Source organism: Pteropus medius, unplaced genomic scaffold (genome assembly GCF_902729225.1).
Source record: "Pteropus medius unplaced genomic scaffold, Ma_sr-lr_union100, whole genome shotgun sequence".
Lineage (NCBI taxonomy): Eukaryota > Metazoa > Chordata > Mammalia > Chiroptera > Pteropodidae > Pteropus > Pteropus medius.
This window is the reverse complement of record NW_024349802.1, coordinates 5,184,925-5,193,920: the sequence shown is the minus strand read 5'-3', so window position 1 is coordinate 5,193,920 and position 8,996 is coordinate 5,184,925. Positions and strand designations below refer to the sequence as shown.

The window sequence follows — 8,996 nt, the reverse complement described above, 5'->3', positions numbered from 1 at the left end:
CTCACAATCGGCGGGAGCGGGCGTGACGTCACCCTTCCAAGGCCCGCCCACTGCGCCCGGAAAGAAGCGGCTGCCCATTGGCTGCGCCGCTGGCGGCCTCGGGGCCAATGACAGGGCGCTGAGCGCCGGGGTCCGGCCTTGACGTTGTGCTGCTCGCCGTGAGGTTTATTTGGCTCCGGGGCCCCTCGCCGCCGCCATTAGGAGCCCGCAGCGCCCGAGGCCGCCCCCCGCGCTCCCCTCCCCCGGCGCCCCCGCCGCCGCCGCCGCGCCCGCCCGCCGCCCCCAGCCCCTGCCCGGAGCCCCAGCCCGGCGCCGGCCGCGCGGCGGGGACCATGTCCTGACTGAGGGGAGAGGGCGGAGGCGGCACGGAGGGAGGCGGAGCGGGGCCGGGCTCGGCGCGGGGCTGCGGGCTGCTCGGGGGGTCGCCGCCGCCGCCGCCGCCGGGCGCGGATCGTTGGCCGGGCCGGAGGAGCAGGAGCTGGAGGAGGAGCCGCCGCCGCCAGGTAACCGGACCCGGGCGCCCCGCCGCAGGCCCCTCGCGGCCCTGGCCGCGGCCTGCTTGGCCCCTCGCTGCCTGGCGGCGCCCGGCGCGGTCCACCGGGCAGCCGGCCCGCGCCCGGGAGGACCCGGAGGTTCGGGGGGGCGGGGGGCCCGGCCCGCCGCGCTTCCCTCTTGCGCGTCCCCAGCGCGGGGACAGCCCGGGGCCGCGGGAGGGTGGGTGCGCCCCGCTTGTTTACCGACCATCGCCCGCTGGACGCCCCGCCGCGGCTCTTCCGCCGCGTCCTCCCCTCCCCCCGCATCTCCCCCAGCCGCCGCGGCGTGGGTGCGAGCGGGGTCGCGCCCCCCCCTCTGCAGTGGGCCCCGGAACCCTTGGGTCCATCGCCACGAGTTGGTGCTGGCCTCCGAACTTGCATTTCGGTCTCTCGGCTGTTTCTCTCCGCTCCTCCCGCGGTAGCCTCCGCCGCTTCCACTTACGTCTCGAGAAATGAAGGTGGGGGCGACGGGGGTGGGCTGGCCGAGCTGCGGCTGCTGGGGACCCTGTCCACCCCGCTCGCTCCCTGTACGGCTGTCCCGTGCAAGGACCTTGTATTCTCTGCTGTGGCCTGGCGTGGATGATTTCACAGACAAAAGGACTAATGACTATTTGCACTAAGCACCAGAGACGGGCAGTTTGGGTTCAGCCTGGAAGTTTGAACTGGCCCGTGATCTGTGAGATACACTGGTGTTTTGAAACTCTGGCTGAGAATTTTGAATTTCAGTTGATTTCCCTTTTCCGTAACTCCATAGACTGTCAGGTTAAACGCTCCCTCCTTTACCCAACATTTTGGTTTGCTCACCGTATGACCTGCGCTTGTGTCAATAATGTCCAAAAATACTGTTTTAGGAACACAGTCGGAGAGAAATCTTCAGTTCGTGGATATGTTATATAATGAGTGGTTCTTCTGTTAGTGATTCTTTAGTTGGCTTCTTTATCACTTGTGCGACCTCAAGGGTACCAAACATGGATGACTCAGTGTACTATAAACCAAGGGAAACCATAAAGAATTTTGATCTTGGCTTGTGCTGAGGGCCTTGGGAAAGCCATCTAAACTATGTGGAAAATAAAGCTGGATCTCTCATGATTAATGAGGTAATTATAAAGAAACGTAGTCCCCTGCTCCTCAATTTTTGGATCTTATGACAAGCTGTGTAGTCAGTCAGTCACATCCTTATACTGAAATTTCATAACATTGTTTTTATTGGGCTCTTAGGGGGACTAAGAGGACAGTAATGACATTTTAAGCTTTGGGGAGGATATTATTTGACCGTCTTGGGAGATTTCTATTTCTGTTGATGCTTCAGAGAATTGAGACACCCATTTATTTACTCTCAAAGTGTGCTTGAGTTAGTATGATGAACTCAGTTATGGTAGTCGGTTTTTTATGGCCCTGATCCAACTCTGTCCATTGATAAAGGTTATGGCATATCACATTTAAAGTCTGAGGATTTAGCATAGTTTTGGAGCTCATAATCTAGTTGTATGAAATTTGATATAAATTGCCGCTGTCGTGATTGATACAGTGAGAGCTGTTCAACCTGCTTTATACTTACATTGCTTTTATAATAAATGGAAACTTTAAGGAAATGGGAGTTGCAAAAGTAGACCACTGTAACTTTTTATTTCACTTGTTATTTTCTGAGGATTGCTACTCATGTCTCCCCTCCCCCAGTGATATACCTGGGCTTTGATCACGTTTTCTCCAGCGATGTGTTCCATTTGGAATATTTGTGCTCTGCTTGTGCATATTTTAACACTCACTTCCTCACATCACAACATAAAAATTCCAGAACACTCCTTATTACACGTGGAGTAAAGTTTAAGCTTTTTGGTGTGGTGGTCAAGTTTCTCTGTAATCTGGTCCTGATACATTCTTCAGACTTAAACTCTTCTTCACTTTGTGAATCCTCAGTTCCAGCCAGACTAACTAGTTTGTTGTTCCTGTGAAGTGCCTCCTTTTGGCCTTTATGCCATTCTTTCCGTTCAAAACCCTCTCCCTCTTGTATTCATGGGCTCTCTTCTCTAGGCCCAGTTGATTCCTGTTTCTTGGGAAGCCTTTTTGACTTCTCCCAAGGGATCTATTCATGCCTCTCTTGTGTGGGACTCTCGTCTTTTTTTTTTTTCTTCTTCTTCTTTGCATATGCTAGCCTGAATTTCAGTTTATACCTTTACATCTTTGTTTGGCTTCCCAATTCAATTTTTAAGACCTCTGAGAATTGGATATGAATCCTAAAGCCTGTATCTATGGAGATCATATATTCAGCCCTGAAAATCCGCATACATGGTCTGACGGAGGTATTCTAGGATGTGCAGTTCGTACTCTTCTAAGTATTAGAGTTTTGGGGACTTTGATGATTAATGAGAAAATACTTGAAATTATGACTGTCTCTAAAAAAATGTTTTTATTAGCACGATTCTCTTCCTATAGGAGATGCTCAACGTTTTGATAATGATTACATCTTATTATTCAAATAAAAACAGGTACAGCAGTTCTGTAGTTTATTTCAGACCTGAGTCTGGGACTGTTACTTCGTTCGAGCTGGGCACCAGCGACACTGAGGGCGGTCATTCCGTATTTGTAGGGTATAGGTAGTGCTTAGCATCATGGGAAGGGGAAAAGAATCTGTAGTCTCTGCATCCCTTAACCTCAGATGTTGGCAGCGTGTGTCATTGATCACGAGGCAGGTCAGACTCAGGAGAATGTGTGATTCACTGCTACCTGTCAACACTGTTGGAACAAAACACAAACAAGCTGGTCCATAGAGTTTTTGTATACCATGTGTGATACATGTAATTATGGAGTCCATGGGTGGATGTTGACGTTGGAAAATAGGTGTGTGTGTTTCTGTTGTGTGTGTGAGTAAAAGGCATGGCATTTCATGGATACGTATTCTCTTAGTAAACCACCTTGATTGCATCTGAGTAGAAACTTGGCTGCTTTCAGTTCATCAGGATTATTTTTTCCTTTGAAATTGACTGATTTTTAGAAAGCAGCTGACATAAAATCTTGTTTTTAAGCTTCAGAAACCTTTTTAGCATTATTGAGGCTAAAATTAGTCTGTTAATAAACTTTCCAGAAATATTAGGCATTTTTATACAAGCCACTCTGGTTTGTTACAGGTACTGTCGTAGAATTACACATTAATGTCACCACTTGGGAAACTGGATCGGTTAGCATTCTTTGCTTTCTGGGATGGGAGGGTGGTATTTTGTTTAAGATGAAATCAGTTGCATATTGTGGGGAAGAGGAAAATAATCTCCTTTCCCTCCTCTGGTTCTTTTGGCTGGTGGAGTACAGGAAGCCCATTGGCAAGAGAAAGTCAGATTTTATCTCCTTCACATGGTGGCCCCACTTACAGGAGAGTCAGAGACCCTGGCGATGCAGAGATAGAAAGGCTGATTGAGGTAGTGAACTCCTTGCTGAGCTAGGGCTGATGCAAAGTGCCTTGGGGGCTTCAGAAGTCATTACAGGATAAGAGCAGACATTTAGATAGGCCCCCAAACCCTTATCTCTGATAATCCCTTTGGGCAAGGCCTCTAATTCAGATTCTTCTAGGTAGTTAAAGAAGGAGGGGAGAAGTTTCCCTTGAGCCTGAAGCTACAGTTGCCTTTGGCTCACAGTAGCTGCATACCACCGAGCCACATTTTGCAGTGGCTCATAGTATCTTTTCATTTTTTTCTTAAATTACTTTTTATTAACAGCTTCATTGAGGTTTATTTCACATGCCATAAAATCCACCCTTTTAAAATATACAATTCATTCATTGGCTTTTAGCCTGTTCAGAGTTATGTGACCAGTACCACTATCCAGAACATTTTCATCACCCCATAAAGAGACCCTGTACCCTTTAGCAGTCATGACTTCCTTTGCCCCAGTTCCTGGCAACCACGAATCTACTTGCTGTCTCTATAGATTTGCCTTTTCTGTACATTTCATATAAATAGAATCATAATATGTGACCTTTATGCTTGGCTTCGGTCTTTTAGAATACAGTTTTTAAGGATTATTCCTGTTGTGGCACGTATCATCTGTACTTCATTCCTTTTTTTTTTGGCTGAATAATTAATATTCTGTTGTATCGTTAGCCATTCTTGACTGATGGACATTTAGATTGTTTCCATTTTTTGTCTATCATGAAATATGTTGCTATGAACATTTGCATCCAGGATTTTTGTGTGAGCAGAAGCTTTCATTTCTCTTGGGTATACACCTAGGAGTGGAATTGCTGGGTCATGTGGTAAATCATGTGTTTAACCTCTGAGGAATTTCAGGCTGTTTTCCAGAGTGGTTGCACCATTTAGCATTTCTGCCTACAGGGTATGACAGTTCCATTTCTCTACTTCCTCATCAATGCTTGTTATTGTCTGTCTTATTACAGCTATGCTAATGAAGTGTCATCTCCTAGTTTTTATTTGTATTTCCCTAAGGACTAATGGTATTGAGTATTTCTTCATGTTCTTTTTGGTCATTGGTGCATCTTCTTTAAAAAAAAAGTCTATTCTATTTTGCCCACATTTCAGTTGGGTTATTGTCTTTTCGCTGTCGAGTTGTAAGAGTTCTTTATGTATTCCGGATGCAAGTCAGGTAAGTGATTTCTCCTATTTTGCGGGTTATCTTTTCACTCTCTTTTTTTTTTTGTTTTTTGCTTTTACGTTTATCAGCATTTATTTAATGCTGAATTTACTCCTGGGCCATAAGTTTTTGTGTCTTCAGTTTCTTCTGGAATACCTTTCTTCTGTGCAGCCTCCTCTTCTGGTTTAGGAGCAGTGTGCTCTTTCTCAGGGAGGACCATCTCAGTGTGGCAGCGAGACTCATGCAGGGGTTCAGCCGCCCGTGAGCTCTGCGCTGCATCACCCGGGTGTGCTCCGTGAAGAGAATCTACATCTAAGCCCTTAGGTTCCCTACTCTCTGCATTTTTAAGCATGTGTAGCAAAAATTCAGCTCTCTTTTTGGGCCATGGACCCTGCGTCCAGCCCCACTGTTTGGCCTGGGCACACCTGCCAGCTCCAGCATTGTAACGACAGAATAGTGGGACACGTTGCTTTTGTAAAGGGACAGCCTTCAGATACTTGGTGGCTTTTCGGATATACACATCCTTGACAACCTGGGCAGTTTCATGAGTATTCTTAAAGCGAATGTGAAGATTCGAACCTCTTGATTTGCATGATTTTGTGGGGTTTTCTGGATCCACTGACTAGCAAACCATTTTCAGAGATCATCTCAGGCTGCCTGTGAGAAGAATATCTTCTCATTGTTGATGGTGGCCTTTTAAGCACAAAAGGTTTTAATTTCCATGGAGTCCAGTTGATGTTTTCTTTTGTCGTTTATGCTTTTGGTGTCATCTCTAGGAAGCTATGGTCTATTCCAGGATCAAGAAGGTGCACATCTGTGTTTTCTTCTATGAACGTTATAGTTTTAGCACTTATATTTAGGTCTGTAAGAATCTTGAGTTGAGTTTTGTATATAGTACAAGATAAGAGCCCAACATAATTCTTTTGTGGGTGGCTACCTGGTTGTCCCAGCACCATTTACTGAAATTAGCTTTAACAGTATAATTATTCTCAACTATAAATTGATTATTGCAAGACAGTATTTCCTGGATATGTGAAGAAATTATCCTTATTTCACAGGTGGAGAAAAGGATCTCTAGTGTTGCACAGGAGATTGCAGCATATACTCGAGGTCGGAATCTGAAGGCTGGACATTTTCAAACCACTTCTAAATTCTTTTTTGCTTTTTTGGTTAGGGTAGGTAATTAACTTCATTTTTTTTTTTTGGTATTTAATGAAGCTAACGTTTGTTTTTAAACAGGGGAACTATAGCAGTTTGCAGAACTTTTTTTTTTTTTTTTAGGCGAGGCAGCTCTTGGTTGACCTCACCAGATTGCAAGGACCTTGTCATCCCTTATTTTTTATTTCTAACGCCTCCAGCACCTGGTCTTCCTAGGTGGTCTCCCATCCAAGTACTAACCAGGCCTGACCCTGCTTAGCTTCTGAGATCAGTCTAGATAGGGCTTGTCAGGGTAGCATGGCCATAGACAGAACTGTTTTGGACTAATCTTTTTTTGAAATCCTATTCTTTGATACCATGTTGAGTAGGTTTTTACTGGCTAAGTGATTAGTGAGCAACTGTCACATAGTAGACACTGTTTATACAGACATAAAAATGAATTTCTCATAGTCGATTGTTAGAAACAAACCATAATCCACGAAACTAAGTACCGTGACTTGGTAAAGAAGTGACTAATTTAGTGTAAGGTTAGGATTGAGTCAGGAAGGGTTTACAAAGGTGGAGACATTTGAGTTGGTCCTTTGAAAGGAAGGTGAGGACAGGAGAGAGAGTACCCTGTGCAGCAGCAGTCATGTGAGTGAAGGCACGGAGCTGTGACAGTGACATGCCATGTTTAAGGACCAGGAGGGGGTTCAGTGTGGCTAACGTACGCTGATGAGCTTGGACAGGCACTCCTAGCATCTGGTTATGAGTGTCTTATTTCTCCAGTCCCTGACCCTCACTTTCTCCCAGAGCTGCTATTGTCAGGGGACTAGAAATTAGACAGGAGCGATCCACTTCAGTGTGGGACATCTTTACAGGTGGGAAGAGTTCTTTCTCCCTGCGTGTGTGTGTGTGTGTGGGGGGGGAGGGGGGTGGCGCTATGTTGGGGGTATTTGTTGTATTAAGTTGAAAATCCGAAGACATCGATTTTATAGAAATTCTTTCAGCACATTAGGTTAATAATTATTGGGTACCTACTACGGGATCTGAGATTGTTTAGGAGTTAAAAAAAGTAAATTACAAGAAACGATGTTTCAAAGGCTACTGAAGTTAAAACATTCCGTAACGACCTGTTCCTTGTTAAGCATTTGAGAAAGTAGCCGTACTCCACAGCCAGGTGTCTCTGGGAACAGGACGAGGTCTGTTACTTGTATTTACATTCGAGACTCTGGAGAGACAATCAAGGAGCAAATTATAATAATAATAAAAAGCCAGGTAGTAGTACTTGCTGTGCCGATAAAGAAAGTGAGGTGATGTGGCAGGGACTGAGAGTGGACAGGGAAGAACCTAGATTTCAGCGACTGCAGCTGACCATGTGAAATCTGGGGAAAGAGCATTCTAGCAGAAGAGATTTCTCATACAAAGCTCTTAAGGTGAGAGAGAGCTTGCCGCATCAGGAACAGAACGAAATTCACTTTTATGTTAAGATTTTCAAGAAAGACTGGGGAATTTAAATTTTGTTGTGTGGACTGGGATTTCAGGATTTCAAGTCCTTGTCACTTGGTTTCCATTTCTAGAGGATCCATTTGGTTTCTGTGTAAGGATATGAAAGTTATTTTGTAAATGATAAGTTTTATTGTGTAATGTAGACATGTGTGTGTATTATTTCCCTCCAGCACTGTTTGGAAGTCAGTTGCAGACTTAAAATCCTTTTTATCCCTAAGTATTTCAGTGTGTATTTCTTTAAAACAAGGGCTTTCTCTTATTTAACCACAATACAATGATCAAAATCAGGAAATTAACATTGTATAATGCTGTTATGTAATTCTTAAGACTAAGATTCTGCAAATCTTCTTCAAATTTTGTCAGTTATCTCATTAGTAGGGTTTTTTTTTTTTTTAAATAAAGACAAAAAATCTCAGAGCCTGTGTTCTAGACTGTGACCATGTTTTTAATAAGCTCCTTTCACTGGCATTGTAAAGTCTTTGTTTTTCATGATAGTGTCGTTTTTGAAGAATATAGGACTAGTTATTTTGTAGACAGTCTCATAAATATGGCATGTCTGATGTTATCTCATGTTTAGAGTTAGATTATGCACTTTTGGTCAAGAATACCACAGAAGTGATGTGTACAACATACCCAGAGGCAAATGATGTGATTACTTTGATGGCTTGGTTAAGGTGGTGTCTGCTAGGTTTTGTTGATTGATGAGGGGAAATACCTAGAGACCATTTAAATATCCTCAGACTTATCAAACTTATCAACTAGTTTTAACATCCATCAATAATTATTTTCTGAATCTGTTGTGAAGATTGCCAAATGGCGATTTTCTAATTCATTTATTCTTTTTGAATTTATGAGTTGGATTTCTGTTGTAAGGAAGAGCTTTCCCCTATTTATTTGTGTGTTTATCTACACCTCTGTAGACATAGATTTTTATAGTTTTTATTTTATTCAATGCTTCAAAACCCTTTACTGATAATTATTTATGTGGATGCTCAAGATCCAGATTTAGACAGTGGGAGGCCTTCATGCTAATTTCTGTCTTTTTTTTTTTTTAATTTAAGATTTTAGGTGTGAATATATTTCAAATTGGGTATTTTTAGAGCATTTTTGGTTTACAACAAAAGTTCCTATGTCCTTTTAAAAACTCTCCATCATTCTTTGAGAACCAATAGTATTTTTTTAAGAAAATGTTTTCTCTATATTAGTGACTAAAACACTGTTAAGAAGCAGATTTTTTTT

The 8,996-nt window shown here is 43.8% G+C and overlaps 1 protein-coding gene across 2 annotated transcripts in view; it reads left to right on the top strand.

Moving 5' to 3' along the window:
- The first annotated feature begins 347 nt into the window (after window positions 1–347).
- ZRANB1 (zinc finger RANBP2-type containing 1) overlaps window positions 348–8,996 on the top strand; it is a 61,857-nt gene continuing 53,208 nt past the window's right edge. For both annotated transcript variants that reach the window (XR_005647224.1, XM_039836017.1), the window contains exon 1: window positions 348–503. The gene's annotated coding sequence lies outside the window, so the exon portion shown is untranslated. The remainder of the gene's footprint in view (window positions 504–8,996) is intronic.